Below are 20,493 nucleotides of genomic sequence, written 5' to 3'. Positions count from 1 at the left end.
GGGAGGAGAAGGAGTTTCAGCTTTGGGATTTCTGTGTGTTAGGGCAAGTGTGAGATGTGGGCTAATGAGAGAAAGCCAGGTTGTGTGAACCTGTCATATTCCAAAGTTCTTGGGCAGGAAGCTGTCCTGGGTACAGGTAACTGGTTGTTGGAGTAGATTGATGTAGGAGGGGAAGCTTGAAGAGAGAAGAAGCCTGGAAAACGATATTATTCCCTTTAGTTGGGTTCACCTAAAGTGTTAATGAATAATAATAATAAAAACTGTTAATGAATAGCTAAGAAATACGACAATACAGCATCATCTTTCAATGATCACATTAAAAACAAACAAAGACAATATCTGTTGATAGAGTGGTGTGAAACAGGAATTTTAGTACTTATAGCATTATTTCTACCACCCATGACATTTTATCATACTCTGGTGGCTTGTACGTTGATATGATGCTGAAAGCTATTCCACTGGTATTTCAAACATGGGCAATGTCACCCACAGAGCTTCCAGACTAAGACCAAACCAAAACCCAACCCATCACTGTAGAGTCAATTCCAACTCATAGCAACCCTATGGGACAGAGTAGAACTGCCACATAGAGTTTCCAAGGAGCACCTGGTGGATTCAAACTGCTGACCTTTTGGTTAGCAGCTATAGTTCTTAACCACTACACCACGAGGGCTTCCCCAGACCAAGACAGAGTAGGAAATAAAGCCTGGTATTCTACTTCCAAAAATTAGACAAGGAAAATCCTAAGGATCACACCAGGATATTATTCAATATAGTGCTGGAAGATGAGTCCCGTAGGTTAGAAGGTAACAGTGGACTCAAGCATAAGGTAAGCATGAGGCTGGCATGGGACCCGAGAGCTTTTTGTTCTGTTGTATACGGGTCACATGAGTCAGAGCCAACTTGATGGCAACTAACAACAACCACCACAGAAACATAGCATCGTTTATAATACTTAATTACTGAAAGTTAATTAAATGTTTACCAGAACAAGATAGTTAAAATATTAGAGACTATTCTGCAGCCATTTAGCTGCATAACATTTATTGAGTATTATGTCCTGGGAAGCACTTTGCATGGATTCTCTACTATAGTTCTCACAATGAGATATATATTATTACTGTCACTCTCAATTTTTACATAAAGGAAAATTGAGCCTTGTGGAGGTTAAGAAACTTGAGAATATCATACTGCTAATAGACAACAGAGCTACAGTTTGAACCTGGAGAGTCTAATGCCAAAGCCTGCTCTTCAACACTGAAATATATGTTATGTGATCAACCATGGTTTGGTATTATGTGCACATTATTATTATAACTCTGAAAAACATACAAAAATTCAAAATGCTGAGAGATGTGGTATCAGGGTGGTGGAATATATGATGTATCATTTTTCTCTTTTTGAAGCTTTTTTAAAAATTAGAATATATAACTTTAAAGTAAAATATTTTTAAAATGAAAAACAATTTGCAGATAATTAAATATTTGCACATATCTTGCAATTATAGATTTCGCTTGCCCAGAGAAGTCCTGATAATCAATGAGGACTTAAGTTGGTGATGTGTGTAATATGGTTCCCTTGAAGAATTTCACAGGCATTGTAAAGCCCCATGGATTGAAGAGTGTTCAAAGCTAAACCACTTCAGGGATGACAGCTTTCCTGCCTTCTCAGTGTGAGTGTATATCAAATAACATCTGGGAAATAAGAGCCAAAACCAGGATAGATTTTGCTTATTTTGGTAATGATATTAAAGGATGAGGATAGTGTTAATAAAAAAGATGATAATATAACCATTTATTGGCATTTATTAAATGCCAGACAATGTGTAGAATACTTGTATTATTTGTTCGTTCAGCTCTCAAAGAGTAAACCTACAATATTATTTCATAGAGAAAAAATATATATTTGTTGATGATTGATTTTTTCTTGAAAATACTGATTGTCTGCCCCCATTTGATTATTCCTGATAAATATAAAACATTACGCATTTATCTTCCTGATGTATGCACTGAGCTATCAGTGTTGGCAACCCCTGCCTGAACACACCATGCCTCCAAGAGTTGCAGCCCATGTTTACTGTGACTGGGTCTCAGTGAAGTGGTTGGCCAACTTGCTGAGTACTCAGTAAAGTGGACCTTAGCAAAATATTAGGGCTGACTAATGGATGAGAGCTATGGAAGTGAATGAATGAGGGAAGACGGAAAGGAGAAAGGAGGAAGGGAGAAAGGAAAACAAGCGTTATAACATACAATTCTGTGCAATTACTATAGGCTTAGTCAACCCACTCAGACATTTTAGGAACACTAGGGTGTTTTTTTTTTTTTTTTTTTTTTAGGGTGTTTAGGCTGCCTCCACAAAGCAGGATGAAAAAATTCCTATAATTCCAGGCCACTAGGCAATGTTTCCTTGGTTGGCACCATTTTGCTGTTCTCTTTTCAGCACTTTAAAAAGTGTGAAAAATAAAAGTTACCCCACAGGCATCTGGGTAAATGCCTAATGGCTCTGTGGAATAAGTTAGCAATAACCAGTATGCCCAACTTTAGATGCAGCAGGTTTGAACTGAATGAAATGGAATTTTTTAAAGTTTATAAGTTGACTTGTGAAAGCCAATGATATCTACATTATTCGGCCTAGTAAACGGAAGAGAACAGGACCAATGCCAAGAATGGCAGGGGCCAATCTACCTGAGGGTGGAAGGTGGTATTCATTGCTATCTTGGTAATGATGTTTTTGTTATATTAAAAAGAAAATTCAACTCGTTTATTTTATTGAACATGTTCTCTATCAGCCCCAATATGGGTCTCTTTGTTCTAATTAATAGAGTGTCAAAGGATATAGTCTTGATTTTTAAAAATAGCATTAGGGATAGTACTAAAGAAATCATTAAGTTCAAGTGATGAACCAGAGGCGACTATATTATAGCATGAATTTAGTTCAAGTTTCCATGGAGGCAGGTCCAAACATTTTATTTACCAAATGGCTACTTTTAAATGTAGTCAACGAGTCAACTAAGTTAGGATGCTGGGTAAATAATATGAAATAATTCCAATAATTGATATCCTTGAAACATTCCCCTTAAAATTCCCTAATCCTAGAACCAGTAGCACCTATCTTTCAAGTATTTGTCTACAAGCAATAATATGTTCTTTCCATTTGTATTTTTTTTAACACTAATGTCTACCTGATACTTCTTGCTATAGTTAGTTCATATATGGCTTTTTAATTGTTAAATTTCTCTTCTTGTTTATGTATATATATTATTATAGATGATTAGCTCTTGCTGTTGTTTTTAATCTTAAATATCTTTGAATGAAATTCAAGGTCTTCACAATCTGATCCCCCTTAACTGTCCAGCGTTATCTTCTGGCTTTGAAAAGGTAAAAATCTCAGCATTTATCTTCTAGCAAACACCCACTCATCTTTTAATTCTGAGCTTTAATGATGCTTCCTCCGTGAAGACTTCCCTGACTCCTGCAGCCAGATCTAAAAGGTCAATGTTGCCACCATTGCACTTTTTACACACACTTATTAACACAGATATGAAACTAAATCTGTTCTCAGGTACTCGCATCTTGTTGTTTGACTGCAAGCCTCCTGAGGTCAGAGATAATATCTTGTTACTTTGTGGCCCATGATGCTAGCATGATGTATGGATTAAGACTCTTTGATAAGTGTCTCTTATTAAAGCATGAAAGCAAACATAACACGATTGGTAATGGACATGATCTTCCACCCACCTTTCTATCAAATGAGGGTCAAATGGGAAAGGATGAGCATACTGGACTCAGGAAGGAAGAAGGTAAAGATAGGTCTCTATATGTTCCTGCTCTCTCATCTCATCTTCCTGGACGGGGCCAATAAAAAGGGTACCAACTAATCAGGATATGGCTAAAATACTTGTCACTGTGCTGGAAGTCTCAGTAAGTATCAGGATCCCAAATAGTCTCCATGGATGTGTAAGCCAGAGTAAACAATAGAGTGGATATGTAAGCAGAGGATCTGCTACCACAGCTGGGACCTGCACACATTTGGACTGCATATCAGTATCCCCAGAATTGCCAGTGGATTAGCTGGGAAGTCTTGCCCTGGTAAAAATTTTTGACCCCATTTATTGTGTTGGGGCTTTGCTTTATGTTTTAAGAAGTGTTTTTGTTTTTGTTTTTAATTAATAGCTGGATATAAGGATGGAATTAAGTACTCAGATTAGTCTGATTAATCCAAGAACCTTAGAGTAAAATGGGTCTATCATCTTACTCGTTTTGGTAGTACACTTCTCTCTCCACATATATATCACATTATGCATGTATATTTATTTGTATGGCTAAGTAATACAGATATATATTATACATATATTTTAAAAATATATTCATATATGTATTTATTTCTCTCTCTCTTTTTTTATTGAGGTGAAAATATACACTTCGAAACACACACATCCACCAACACAACAACTTCCACATTTGTAATTCAATGACATTGATTACATTTTTCATGTTGTGCCCCCATCTTTGCTCTTCTCATCCAAAGCATTCTACCACCATTAACAATGCCTCCCTCCCTCCCACTCTGGTAACCATTAATAATTTTTGGTTTCTTTTTCTCTATATATTTGCTTATCTCATATAAGTGAAATCATATAATACTTGCCCTTTTGTGACCGATTAATTTCATTCACCATAATGTTTTCAAGGTTCATCCATGTTGTTGCATGCATCAGAACTTCATTTCTCTTTATAGATGTATAATATTGCATTGTGTGTATATACCATATTTTCTTTATCCATTCTTCTGTTGATGGACATTTTGGTTGTTTTCACATTTTGGCTATCGTGAAAAGTGCTGCAATGAACATTGGTGTACAAGTTTCTGTTTGTGTTCCTGCCTTTACTCCTTCTGGAGATATACGTAGGGTCAGATGATAATTCTATGTTCAACTTTTTGTGGAACAGCCAAATTGTTTTTAGAGTGAGATGGGGTAACAAAGAACAAACTGATCAATTAATTAATTTAAGAGACAGAAGCATAGGAAGCCAAAATCTGATGAGATAACATACTGAAGTTTACTCAAACTAAATTATCAGCCATTCCTACAACAGAGAAGCTTTCCAGGTTGTATGAGTGCTAGCATATGGAAGTAAGTAGGGTCCACACGGAAAAAGCAAACCTAATCTCATTAATATTTCTCCCTTGTATATGCCCTCTTTGCTTTCTTTACAGAAGGTGAGATTCTTTGGCATTGCCCAAAATCTCTAAATCTTAAAAGGAACATAGTTCTTAAGCTCTATGCTGTGCTGACATGAACCAGGGTTCTTCACATGATTTATAAAGACTTTTGCTCGCTATTTTTGTTTCTCTGAACAGAATTTGGTTATCAACCTAATTCTCAGATGATTCATTAATTGAAGTATTGCTGTAATGGCTTTCTGCTTTTTTTCTTTATTGATTGTTATAGAGTTTATAAGGTCCTACTGACATTGCAGATTTAAGAATGGCCTTTCTCATTTCACGTGAACAATGGACAGGTTGTTTGTTTCACACTGATGTGTGATATCTAATATCTTTGTGCTTGTAGCTCACAATTGGGAGGAGACAGAGACCTTAGTGTTCTAAGCCTCCTGCCTTGACCCTTTTCATATGACTGCCCCTTTGCTGTACCTTCAACAGACCTCTATTTCAGCACTTATTCCTTTGCTCTTCATTTATCTGTTTATATATATACTATGTCACCTCTACTGGACTTTGAACATTTGGGTTTTCTATTTCTATATGCATTGTAACTAATACAACGCTCGAGAGATGATTTGCTCTGCAAGTATATAATGAATAAATGAATGAATGTTTGGATGGATGGATGAATCAAATAATCCGTGCTCAAGTGCATGATTTTTCTTGTTGAAAACCATGACACTTTTTCTGAAAAATGACCTCTACAGTTCTGGTAAACAATTATTGTAGAATCTATCACAGAGATTTAAGTCTTACCTGTACACTATATTTTAGGTTACTTCTTGCATTGTTTTTTTTTAATATGATGGAAAATTTCATTTATAAAGGCCAAAAGTGATTAATTATGGAATACTTATCCTATGCCAAGTACTGTGCTAAATATTTTACATTTCTGGTCTTATTTTATATTCACAACAAGCAAGTATTTACAAGTGAGAATATTAGTAGACATGTTTAATGAGGAGCATTAGTTTTGGAAACTCAGATTTGGCTCCATAAACTCATCCTTTCCATTTTTAATTTTCTTTCCTAATTTTCTACTCGACATCGTTTAATTGTCTTTCTGTAGCTCCAGTTCACTTCTCTGTTTTATTCTATTCCAACCTAACTTTGTATATAAAGGTAGAATTTTAGGAAATAACTACTGTAATTTGTGCAGAACTTTAAGGTTGCATCCCTGTGACCATGGTCCAAACAGGTATAAAAGGGAGAGATGGTTGGTTCTAGTTGTGTTGGCCCATTTAATGGTCCTATAAGTGGTGAAGACCTTAAAGAGGCTTCCTTTTTCACTCAAAGGCAACATTAATGAACTACAGAACATTAGAATTTATTCTACTTTTTGGTAACATCTGCCTCACTTGGGTATACATGGCCCAAATAGAATTTTTTAAAAGCACTTTATTATTATGCTTAAGATTCCCGTTAAATGCAAGACTAGAGAACTCACTAAGTTACATACTATATTAAAATCTGTCTTTCATGAGACTTCAAACATACTGAAATGTACTCAAACTAATTTTCTCATCTCTAGTACCAATGATTCTATCATACTTAGCATACCTTAATATTTTTGGTGTCTCCAAAATTTATTACATACAAGTGGAGTTTTTTTAAAGTACAAGGAGGTAAAATCTTATGTAGTGAGGGATGAGATGATTTTAAGTGCTATAGTGTATTTCTAAAAGGATTCTAGTCATTTAAAAATTTCTGAAGTATTCTGCCCCAGCTATTCTTATAGCAAGACAAGTTCTACCTATCTTCAGAGTTTAATAACTGTAAACATTTTTCGGTGGAGAGGATTTTGAGAATAAAACACATAAGTATCATTATGATGCCTATATTTAGTTGTGTAAAGAATGTTGTGAATACAGTAATTTTCACATAGAAACAACAGCAATTACTCCAGTTCCTTTGGTACATAATATGGTTTTAATGAGTCACCTTGTTTAAAATTTTGTCTCAGGTATAAGACATCAAAGCATTACCTCAGATAAAATTAGGATAATTTTCTGTTAACAGGCATTGAGTTATTTTGTTAAAGGCAAGCATTGATTTAATAGTTTTGGATTTTATAAAGTTTTATATCTTTTCTTTTAACTTCTGGGTCAGTGCCAAAGTTCAATTTCTACTATACGAGTCGTATTCCATAAAAAAAGGTAAAAATCAATTAAAGCCATATAGTCTAGAAGGGCACCTAAATGTATGGAAACATTATTAAGTTAAAGCTTTTTTTGTTTGTTTTTTCTGGCAGTTCTCCTCCAAATTGTGTCCAAAGCACTTTGTTTCACTGTAGAATAAAGGAAGCAGTGTGTTTTCTTTTCTTGGCAGGTGAAGGTAGGGGTAATACAGAGAGAAACTTTTTTGGTAGTGTATGGGGCACAACGGAAACTGGCTAACTGATTACATCACCCCATAAGGAAGAAACTCTCAAGGCTATTCTCCTGGCTTTGGAAATCAGTACAAGCTGCTGTCCAGTTTGCAATATCTTGGTACCAAAAAGCTTAGTTGATCACGAAAAAAAAAAAAAAATCTAATCCATATATGAAATCTAGTCTTGCACCTCCTGTGAGACTACAAAGTGCTTCATGCAAATTAATGCTCAACTCAGTGTTGCCTTGTTTTATTTAACATGTCTTTCTGCTAGGGCTTTTCCCAGCCAAAGGGTTCTTTTTTTCATGTTCATAGGAAATATAAATTGATTTGGTCTAGCTTTCCTTTGCACGTGGGGGAAAAAAAAAGTATACATGGCCTTTCAAATGAGCCAATCACTTCAGAATAAGGCCATCCACTCAGCTGAAGCAAGATTGCTTTTGGAAGAACAGTAGGCCCATATAGGGAGGCACACATTTTGCCAGAAGTAGGGTGTATCTGAATGCTTATGCAAAATCACTTAACCCAAACTGAAACAAAACAAAAAATAACTCTGGAAATGTTGCATTGGGCCCAATGACCAGAAGACTCAGGAAATGGAAGGTATGTGTGTATATATATAAATGCGTGTGTGTGTGTATGCATTCACACACATACACATAATTTTTAAAAATCTCTGATCCATCTATTTTTATGGAAAAATAAGCTTGCCTTTTTATTATCATATATTAAGTGCCATTTGTCAAAAATGCATAAAGTTGAACATATTGCAGCATTTACATAAAAGGGAAATATTTTTTTATTAAAAATCTACCAAGTAAGTAAAATACTGCATACGGTTAAAGTATCATTACACAAACTAAGATCTTTATAATATTGCTCGTTATAAATATTTGGAGGTTTTCTTTTGGTGAGTCCTTAGTAGAACATTATTTCAAGTGGAAAAAGCAGCCCAAACACATACCTACAAATATTAATTTTCTTCCATTAGTCCTTTTCACTTTATTCAAAGCAAAGCCAATCACTTGTAATTTTGGGTTCTTGCAACAAAATATATGCTAGATGCAATAATATATATATGTGTATATATATATATATAGAAGATACAGATTGTCTTGGGGAAGGGAAATAAAATTTTTTGCAGGTTTTTTTTTTTTTTTTTATGGTGACAGGAAAGGTTTTGTAAGGGAGTTATTCCTGAAAAGGGCTTAAAAACTGAGAAAGTGCTCCCCGAAGGGATGAGCACGTGGAGATGTCAAGAAGCACATTTCATGCAGTAGAAAAATACATTCAGAGGGGTGGAGGGATACAAAACAATGATGTGGTAAAAAAAAAAAAAATGGACCATAGAAATAGTGGGACAGACTGCCAGCAGTTAAGCATTGTTGCAATACAGTGTGAAGAAGAGGCGTTAAAGACAGATGTTGAAATCATTAATGATTGGATAGGAACAGACTTTGTATGCAACTTATGGAGTTGTCTATATTATACATGGCAAAGAGCCATTAAAAGATTTTGAATAATTGATTGGCATATCTGAAGGAATATTTTGGATTGATCACTCCTGCCGACGGGTTCTGAATAAAGAGGAATGGGGTAAGGTGATATATAAAACCGTATGGAAAAGCTGTACTCTGCACACATGGGGTCTCCTTGAGTGGGAATAAACTGGATGGCAACTTAAACCAACAAACAACAGCTATGGTAGTGGCCAATGAAGGTAGAGATTGTGAACCATTTCGAGAGATATTAAGGAGACAAAATCAACAAGACCTGTTAAACGATTAGCTAAGGGAGAAGTGGAAGAAGGAGTTAAGAATGGTTATTGGATTAACTGTATGGAAATTAGTGAGTTTCCAATTCCAGGTACATGGAAATTGGAAGGAAGAACAGAGTTGGTGGAAAGTTGCTGGAAATTTTGAGTTTGTATTACTTTAAGGTACCTAGGTAGAACTACCCTGCTACCAGTTGGTTATATGAGTCTAGAATGCAAAAGAAAGTTCATGGTAGAGTTTATAAATCATAAGCATTTAGCATTTAGAGGGTGATTAAGAATATCTCGGGGAATTATGTTGCATAATAAGAGATTGGATCTGATGGCAAAACACTGGGTTACCAAAACTCTTAAGGATAGACAGAAGAGGAGGTAGAAATAATCAAAGAAAGAGAAGAATGAAAAGGGCCTTGTATCATAGACTTCAAAGAGGGTTTCAAGAATCATTCATATTTGAAGAGGGGTAACTAAAATTTACCAGAGAATTTTAAAAAGTTACACAAGGCTAAACCTTAAATATTGAAGCATTTCATCTTGTTTTATTTCAAAAGAAGATTAGTTGAATCTACAGTCTAAGTATGCATCTTAGGTTAGTATAAAATATTCATATGTTAAATCAGAGGCTAGACAGTTTGAGAGATGAACAGAGAAATATCTTCTTCGAGTATATTAGAGTATGTGATCCTGGGTTAGTGAGAAGTATAAAGACAGCAACAGTAAAGCAAGAATACTAGGTAAAATACTTAAAAAAGCACTGTATAAAATGATTTCTGGTTTTAATCTTACAACACTTTGTTTTACTACTCTCTGGTGACAATGGTTTTGTAGAGTTTCTGGCAAGTTCCTATAAATATTTGCACATCAAATCTGCTTCTTTGAATAAATGTGATTATAAAAGAACATATCTTGCCAAATTGGATTTACTCTTTCTTTTTCTGGAGCCATATGTATCATATCCGGGGGGGTTCCCTAGTAAAGAGCTCACAAAGATGTTGGAGATGCATAGAATTCCTTCTATCTATATGACTACTCGAACATTACTGTAGTAACTAGTTCAGTTATTATCCAAAAGTAGGGAGCACAAGACATTTATGATGCTTGAAAGAGTCAGTCTTTAAAGATATTCAGAGGTATTTTCAGGAAGAAGATGTGAGAGTATTTGTTGAGAGCTGTCATGGATGTTTCTTAACATTCACCAGATTTCAACTAAGGTTGAACTGGTAGTAAAGTTAAGTCAAGTCAGTGAAATGTACATGTCATCCCAACCAAATTGTAACTATTTTGGTCATGAAATGAAGATCCTGTAGTATTGTTCCCAACCAGTATTACTAGAACAAGTACCATGAAGGTCCTCTATTTTACAAGAGTAAAGCCTCTCACTCCTTTTGATTAAAGAAAGAAGAAATACTTGACTTTCTTTATCTTGACAGAAACAAGGATACAATTGATTATCCCAATCCAAATCTCAGATGAACCATAGATTTAAAATATTAATGCACAATATCTTATTGTTGCTGTTTCCTCAAAGATACCGTTAGCTGTGAAGAATTTTGGTGGCAGGTTACAATTATACTGTTTAGAATTTTCAGTTGTTACCAATTGTTTTGCCCCTTTTTCACAGTAACGCAGATAATACAAGGTGAAGTTTTAATCTTTGAATATTTAAGAAATTGTTTTATCACATTTCATGTTAAGAATAGTGGAGTCTGGACAGTCCTATGCTTGGAGCTATCATATTAAAAATGATCAATTTTCTACCCCTTCTGTATCTTTACTTACAGAGTTATTAGGTAAGTTGAATGGTTGGTTGCAGAGAAGACCCATAAAGGATTTTGCTTTGAACACAAAAATTGTTCAAATTACAAATGGTGGGCTTCTACTCTGGTTTAAATAAAAGAAAGCATGATTCTGGACCAAGGTGAAAAGCATAAAAAAGATAACAGCATTAATATATTGTTATATATTTATATAATTTCTATATATATTCTCGTAGATATGTTTAAGCAAAGTGAATACCTAAGGCATTTAAATATTTGGGTATTAATGCTGTTAAATAAAAGAAAAATATACTTATGGTGAAGACAGTACAGTGATAGATATGTATCTGGAATACTCTAACAGGAAATGTTATAGAAGATCCTATAGATTGATAATCCCCAAACGTAACAAGTTTACAGTTATTAAAAAGCAGGAGGCAATCTACATATGTAAGAAGCTGGGATCGGTTAAGTAAATTATGGTATATACACTCAAGGGGATATTGGCCATTTGAGAAGAAATTTAAATAACACAAAAGAAGTCCTATGTCTAAACAAATTATAAGGAAATATCATAAAATATTGGCCGTGTGTTATATAATCCAATAGGTGATCAAATAATGGAGTCTCCTTGCCCACTTCTTTTTGTTAAAAATAGAATGGAAAAATGCAAAGAATTTAAATTCAGGTATTTTTTCAACTATACTGATCAGTGATTTGTTCCCTGTAAAAAGTAAGAAATTTATTTTTTTTAAATTTGGTTCAATTAAAAAATTTTTACATACAAATTTTGAGTTCCCTATTTTCCATCCCTTGTAGAGAAGTTAGCATGATGATAGGAAGGCATTGTAATCCAGGATAATGACTGAAAGTTTCATTGTGCTTCTGACTCTAAGCTTTAAAAAAAGCTTTACGACAGTAAAAAAATAAAAAAGGCAGCTACAAATGTCATAAGATTAACCTTGAACATGAGGAGAATTCTTTGGGAGGAGCAAGGATTTACTTGGTTCTTTTTTTTTTTTTTTTTTAAACCTCTTGTGTAACTTCATAGAGGGAGAGGACATGGAGTAATATAGTGGAAAAATCATGCTCAAAAGACTTCCCAACATTAAATGTCAAGGTGAGATTCCAATAGTAATTTATTATAGTGATTCTTAATGAAAGCCTATGACATCATGCCAAAGTATCTTGGAGGAAGCCATCGTTCTTGTTGTTGTTGTTTTTGTTAGCTGCTGTCAAGTCAGCTCAGACTCATGGAGACCTCATGTACAGCAGAAAGAAACATTGCTGCTCCTGTGCCATCTTCATAATTGTTGTATGTTTGATCCATGATGTGGCTTTTGTGTCAACCGATCACATTGAGTGTTCCTTCATTTTTGCTGATCCTCTGCTTTACCAACCATGATGTCCTTTTCTAGAGATTGGTCTTTCCTGATGACATATCTAAAGTAAGCAAGCTTACAGAAGGCCAAAACAATACCACCTACTACTAAGCTTTTTAAGATGCCTTCATCCAGTGATATAAAAAACAAACACACAACTCAAACTCATTGCCGTGGAGTTGATTCTGACTCATAATGACCCTATAGGACAGAGTAGAACTGCCCAGTAGGGTTTATAAGGCTGTGATCTTTCTGGAAGCAGACTGCCACATCTTCCTCCTGCATCATCCAGTAATTAAAAAAAAAAAAATTTTTTTTTTTTTTTTTTGTCTATTAAAGCTGGAGTAATGACTAGGCTCTGTATTCTTAGATAAACAGATCAGGCAGGCTAAGGACTTTCCAGGAGTATAGTAAAGTACAAGTAGGGAATTTCTTTTTGTAAAACAAAACAAAACCATAACTTGTTAGACAGGGAATTTGTGTAGGGGAAGTAGGAAGAATTTCTTAAGATAGGTAAGGTTTTTATGGAACTATTTCAGAATATGTTTTATCTCAAAGCAGAAGATTTTTAGAACTGCATTGTGCTCGTTCCAATGTCTCACATAATAATAGGTAGTTAAATACTTGGAGTCCTTTTGTGGCACAAATAGTCAATGTGCTGTCTGCTAGCCAGAAAGTTTGGAGGTTTAAGTCCACCCAGAGGCACCTTGGAAGGAAGGCCTGGCAATCTATTTTAGAAAAATTAGCCATTGAAAGCCCTGTAGAGCACAGTTCTATTCTGACACACATGTGATCTCCATGAGTTGAATTAACTTGTGGGCAACTAGTTTTTAAGAAATGTTTGCCACTTAAGAAGATCAGGATATAGAAAGTGTTTATCCCTTTTGGATGTATAAAGTAGGTTTTTCTTTCACTCTGGAGCATGAAATGAAAAATCAGATTGACAGGGCAGATTGCTCATTTTTTTTTTTTTTTTTGAGAAATTCATATTCATTCACTTATTCATCTATTCCTTCAACAAATGTTTATTGAGTGCCTCTAATGTACCAGTCCCCTTTGTGATACAGTCACTTAAATCATAGGTTCCCTTTCCTGAAGGAACCCTTACTCAATGATTTATTCAAGGCTTTGGGCCACCCTGTTTAGAATCACTGAAACCCTAGGCAAGAATTCTGATATGATTTGTAGAATTGAAAGTGCCAAAAATAAAGCATAAGACCTAACCGAGCCATCTTTTCTCAGCAAGAACGTAGCCCAAACCCCAGTCAGGGTAAGTTTGAGTATTACTGAGAGACTACTTTTCTAAAAAGCACATTAGAGTATCCCAAATGGAATTGTAATATTTGCACTCAGCAGTCTCCAAAATGGCAGCTTAGAGACTTTGAAATCAATGGAGCTCCACTCAGAGGGAATAATACACACTCTAAGAGTGTAGCCCAGTGTATCATCTAATGAATGATACCCAACAGAATAAACATACATTTGAGTTGTCATTGTGGTTTGCTGCCTTCCTTTCTTTTCTTCTTCTTTTTTTTTTTTTCTAAACTAAAAGGAAAACAAGATAACGCAACTAGCATTGTCCAACAATGCAAAATAAGGGCTTTTTTTTTTTTTTCCATTCCTCTTGTCATTTACATTTCTCTGTTATTACAGATTTACTATTCGATTTTTCCATGTGGATATTAGATAAGTAAACTTTCCTCAGGTTGCATTAAAACATTTTTGGAATGCTTTGGGAATTTTTTTTTCTTATGTTATTTCCAGTATGAAGAGTGAATATGAAAGATAAGGTATGCCAACTCTTTTTTTTATTGGACACTCTAGCTGTGTTTTCTTTTTTTCTCCCTTTATGTCCTTTCTCCCCCCTTGTTTCCTTTCTTCCACTTTCTTTCCTTCTTCCTTTTAAAAAGTATTTATGGGTCTCCTCCTGAGGTACTGAAAATATAGACATGAGTAAAATGGATATGATTCCTGTTTTCATGAAATGTATATTATACTTAAAATAATAGAAAGTAAGTGCATTCACAAAAAATATAGCAAGAACAATGCAGAAAGTGAAACTGGATAAATTTATGGAGCATGATTTGAATGGCAAGGTATTACATCATATCTACAGTTGGGAAAGTTCTCTTCGATGAAATAACATCATGGTTGAGATGTGAATGGCAGACAAGAAACAAACACCATGCAAAGATCTGGGGGCAGAGGGCTCTAAGCAGAGGTAAAAGTAAGGTCGCCCTGATAGAAGTTTATAGCACAAAAGAGAAGGCTGGTATGAAATGAGACAGGCAAATGAGGCAGAAAGAGGAGTTCATATAGAGTCTTGGAGACCTTATTGGATGCCCACATTTTATTCAAATGGGAAGTCATTGAAGAGTTTTAAATTAAGGAGTGACACACTTTGATTACTGGTATAAAATGATCACTCTGGCTGTTGTGTGAATGGACTGTTTTGTACCACAGTGGGTAAGTGATGGGTGTGGACATGGATTCTGGATAAATTTTAAAGGTACAGCTAAAAGGATTTGCTGATTGCTTAAACATGGGAAGGATGAGAGAAACAGAGAAATTCAGGATGACTCATAAGATTTTGGCTTGAAAATGTGAAATGGTGGTTTCTCTCACTATGTGTGGGAGACTAGGAAAGACACAGATGGGGGTAACTGGGTTTATGTGGGTGAATAAAATTCTGCTTTGGGACAGGTTAAGTTTTGAAATGACTGTTAGGCATTTAAGTGGAGACGGCAAGTATGCAGTTGGATATATGATGTTGACTCTCAGGGGCAAGATCAAGGCTAAAGATAGAAAACGTAGTCATATTGTCATCGTGTTAGCAACCTTTATGTTGAGTAAGAAGAAAATGAATGCAATACATTGTGTACCAAGTTGACAATACATACCTGTAGTTATTAAGGTATGTTTTCAAATAAATCTAATCCTGTCCCCTCCTCCCACGAACCACCTGGGATGGTGATATATTTGCGCTCTCTCTCTCATCTTTTCCCTCTTATGATCTGCATCTCAGGATTACAGAAAATGTTAGGAATGCAGCTTAAAAACTCAGAACTAAGCCAAGCAATCAGAATTTTCCAATAACTATGATTTGATGAGTGCCATACTTTTTTTTTTAAATAAATTTTTTGTATATATGTAGATAGCAAAACATTTGTGACTGCCATACTTAACTAATTAATCAAACTAATTCTCAACAACAGAAATCACTTTTTTAAAATTCTTTTTTTATTGAGCTTTAAGTGAAAGTTTACAATTCAAGTCAGTTTCTCGTACAAAATCTTATACACACATAGTTATATGACCCTAGTTGCTCTCCCTGCAATGTGACAGCACACTCCTTCTCTCCACCCTGTATGTCCCGTGTCCATTCAACCAGATGCTGTTCCCCTCTGCCTTCTCATCTCACCTCCAGACAAGAGCTGCCCACATAGTCTCATAGGTCTACCTGAGCTAAGAAGCACACTCCTCACCAGTACCACTTTATGTCTTATAGTCCAGTCTAATCTTTGTATGAAGAGTTGGTTTCAGGAATGGCTTTAGTTTTGGGCTAACAGAGATTCTGGGGACCATGACTCTGGGGTCCCTCCAGTCTCAGTCAGACCACTAAGTCTGGTCTTTTTACTAGATTTTCAGGTCTGCATCCCACTTTTCTCCTGCTCCAACAGGAATTCTCTGTTGTGTGCCCTGTCAGGGTAGTCATTGGTTGTAGCCGAGGACCATCTAGTTATTCTGGTCTCAGGCTGATGGAGTCTCTGGCTTATGTGGCCCTTTCTGTCTCTTGGGCTTATATTTTCCTTAAGTCTTTGGTGTTCTTCATTCTCTTTTGCTCCAGGTGGGTTGAGACCAATTGATGCATCTTAGATGGCCGCTTACTAGCTTTTAAGATCCCAGATGCCACTCACCAAAGTGGGATGCAGAATGTTTTCTTAATATACTTTGTTATGCCAATTGACCTAGCTGTCCCCTGAAACCATGGTTCAGACCCCTGCCCCTGCTACTCTGTCCCTCGAAGTGTTTGGTTGTATTCAGGAAACTTCTTAGCTTTTGGTTTAGTCCAGTTGTGCTGACTTCGCCTATATTGTATGTAGAAATCACTTTTAAATTCCCTTCTCCAGGGTGTTCACCTCACACTTAGGGAGGACCTGTGCCCAAATATCTGTAGGCACCTGTAATTTAGTGGATAAAGGACTGGAAGAGTAATCAGGAGTCTCCAGTAAATGCCTAGACCAGACCTGGCAGTGCTTTTAGTCTATAACATCTTATTTTCTAACACATCTATCTCTCACATACACACATCTTAACTTGTAAAAGTGTACTGTAGTTAATTAGGAAATTTTGGTTATGAATTGACCCACATAGCAGGCTAATCTGTTTTAGGTGGTGGTTTGTGGAGCCTCTCTTTGAAAGTATAATAGAAATGCATTTTATGTATTCCAAAGTGCCATCAGTTTTTCCAGAATGGAGGTCACAAAAAGAATGAATGAATATATGAATAAAATGTAACATCTAAATAGCTACTACTGAAACAGGAATTAAATCAAAACACAGAGTTATGTTTTTCTTTGAAGAACATAGATAACCAAAGAAGAATTGGAACTATAGACTAAGCTCTGTGTGGACAAGAGCCAATTCTTTTTGTTCAGTGTATGTCTCTAACCAACCCTTCCACATACTGCAATGTATTAATAAATATGTCAGGAACGAAATAATCAAGTATAACTATTTAGCAAAAACAGTCATTTTAAAAGCCTAATATTTATTGTTCTTAGTCAATAGTCTACCCTTAAGCACAATCTGCCCTCCTTTTGTATGTGTCATGACCCCTGTGTCACCTCCAAATACACAGATTTCTTTTTCACGTCTTTGGCAGAATCATAGACCCTTCACATCTCCACATCAAAACCAAAAACTGGCTGTTGAGTCAATTCTGACTCATAGTGACCTTCCATATCAGAGCCGTTAAATATTCTTCTCCTGAATTCTCTTCACTCTTCCTGTTCCACTCTTTTCCTCTAATTAACTGCTGCCCACTCTTGAGATGTCAACTCAAATAATACTTCTTCAGGGAACCCTCCTTGAGAACTTTGACTAGATCTCTCTCATGTAACCTAGTCATTCTCCTTTACAGCTCTCACTGCAGTTTCTCATTATAAAGCCATTGCTCTTGAGTTGAATTCTTACTCATAGTGACCCTATAGGACACAGTAGAACTGCTCTCTAGGATTTCCAAGGCTGTAAATTGCTACATCTTTCTCCCATGGAACACCTGGTGGGTTTTGTCTTAGGTTGGGTTCTTTAGAGGAGCAAACCAAGTGGAGAGAGAGAGAGAGAGAGATTTGTGGATTTATGTCAAGGAAACCACTCATGCCATTTGTAGAGGCTAGCAAGTCCCAAATCTGTGGGTCATACATTAGGCTGGAGGCTCTCCTAACTCACATTGTTGCAAGACTGACAAAGCCAAAATCAGCAGGTCAGATGTCAGGTTGTTGGCTCATATACTACGAACTGAAGGTCAGAGGATGATAAGCCAGATGCAGGATCCAGAGACAGTGAGCTTTGCCAGAACATCCACATATATATTGGATGCAGGCGACACCCCCAAGAAAACTCCACTTTTCTTGGCTGGTTGACTTAATTGATCTGATTGGCTGATCTTCCTGGCTCTTGATCTGATTGGCTGCTCACATTAGAACACAAAATGGAGGACAATTACATAATCATTGCCAAACCACTGAGAATCGTGGCCTAGCCAAGTTCACACGTAACCTTAACCATCATAGGTTTCAATCGCTGACTTTCAGTTAGTGGCCAAGTGTTTAACCACTGACCCACTAGGGCTCCACAAGTTCTAATTATGTATGTGTATAATTGTTTCATTAATAACTTTCTTTCCCATCATAATTTAAACAGGTCTGTTTTGATACCATTGAATCTGGGCCAGGACAACAGTAGGTTCTCAATACAAATCAACTATTTTCATGATTTCCAAAGTGACAAGAATTAAGCAATCTCTAAAATTCAAGATGAAAACAAAGCTGTTTTATTCATACTGATTTTTAACTGTACCAATGGAGATTAATGAAAATATCAAATAAAATTTGTACCAGAAAGAAATTTTCATAGATGTTGTGTCTTTGAAGTAATTAAAGAACACGAAAGCATAGTTTCCACTGCACACACATCTGTTTTTGAATTGGTATTATTCAGGGACTCAGGCTGAATTTAATACAACAAAAATCTAGGACACCATCAGCTTCCAGAAAATCTAGATTCAATGCTTGTACTTTACCACGAGCACACAGGGCATGCAATGACATCTTTTACGTAGTCATCAAGGCACATTCATTTCAAGAAAGGCCAAGGTCATTGCTTTCCCTCATTGCACTTATTCACATGATAGGGGAAAAATATTCTCGTATCTGCTTATGATAAACCTGTCTTTTCCCCCATTGCCTTGGAAATTCACCCTCTGTCACAGTTTAAAAAGTATAAAGTTTACCCTCTTTCCATAAATTAACTCTTGTGCTCTTTTAAAAATTTATGTTGACAAGGGAATTAGAAGTCTAATTGCCACATTTGGGGGCTTGATTCTTCTATGTAAAAAGACTAATATTAATAAATGCCTTTTAGTTTAATAGGTATAATGACTTACAGGAAAGCTATTGTTCAGTATCATTTGCTAATTTACTTTCATATTAACTCATATTGCTATAACATTTTAAAGTTTATGAAACATTTTCACTTATTTTCACAACATCATTTTGAAATACTCAGAGATTAATATCCTCATTTTGTAAATGAATGAATGAAAGCTTAAGCAGTTTTAATAAATTAAGAGATGCAATAGTTTAGTGAAAAGAACACCTACATACAGCCAGGCAGAGCTGGGTTTGTAGAAGGATTTTATTACTTTTTTTTTTTTTTTTGACTATTTATTGGCTGTAGAACCTTGGAAAAATTAGTTCAGACACCACTCTCCCCCCGTTACCTTCTTCTTCCTTCCAATCCCGACTAGCAATACCCCCCCCACCAAGTTTCATTTATCACATCTATAAAATGGTGTTAATATGATTTAGCTCATACCATTGTTGTAAAGTTCAAATAATCAGACGTGTTTGAATTTAAAAAACATATCCAAAATGTTGCTAAGATTTTTTTTTTTTGCTCCAATATTTTATCCATGAAATCATACTACATAACAATAAATACAGGGTAAAAAATATTTCACTGTATCCCAAGAATATTCTGGCAACTTAGAAAGAAACAGCTAGCGGAAGAGTGAAGATAGATGACTTTATTAGATATGGGGCTTAGCAAAGACATCAACTGAACATAAAAGAGCTAGCTAGACTTAAAACTCATGGGGGCGGGGGAGGCAGGTGTTATATTTTCAGGTGTAGGATGCTTTCAACCTAAAAGCTGAAGACAGAGGCAATCTGCAAGCATGATCACAAAATATTAGTCTATCGTAGCCTATGAACATAAATCGTGAGACAGAGGATAAGCCAAAGTAAGACCAAAGCCCAAAGACTCAAAGTGTTCTTCCTTGATGGTTTGTTCCTTCAGTAGAAGAGATTGGCAACCCTGCAAAACTATCTTTCTGTGTTTATGCTTCTTTCTCGTAAGGCCTTTGGATGTGAGTAGCCATTATTTATCTATACTTTTTTTTTAGTACCTAGTAAGAGACCTAGTAAAAAAAAAAAAAAAAAAAAAAAAATTTTTTTTTTTTTTTAAGAGACCTAGTACCTGAGATGAAAGAAAACCTGTGACTTTTAATGGGTTTCAAAAGGAAACTTTCTTAATGCTTCCCTGAAGACAGACAGAAGCAACCGACTGAGAAGATGCCTAGAAGGCTTCTATCAGAAGAGACTGTAGTATGCGTGGGTCTACAATGCTGGGAAAATAATCAGCAATTCCTTTACAAAGAACAGGATGTGACCTCTCACCTCTTTCTTCTGATTCTTTCCTG

The sequence above is a fragment of the Loxodonta africana genome, chromosome 3, assembly GCF_030014295.1.
Source record: "Loxodonta africana isolate mLoxAfr1 chromosome 3, mLoxAfr1.hap2, whole genome shotgun sequence".
Classification (NCBI taxonomy): Eukaryota; Metazoa; Chordata; class Mammalia; order Proboscidea; family Elephantidae; genus Loxodonta; species Loxodonta africana.
Note: the sequence above shows the minus strand (reverse complement) of the source record.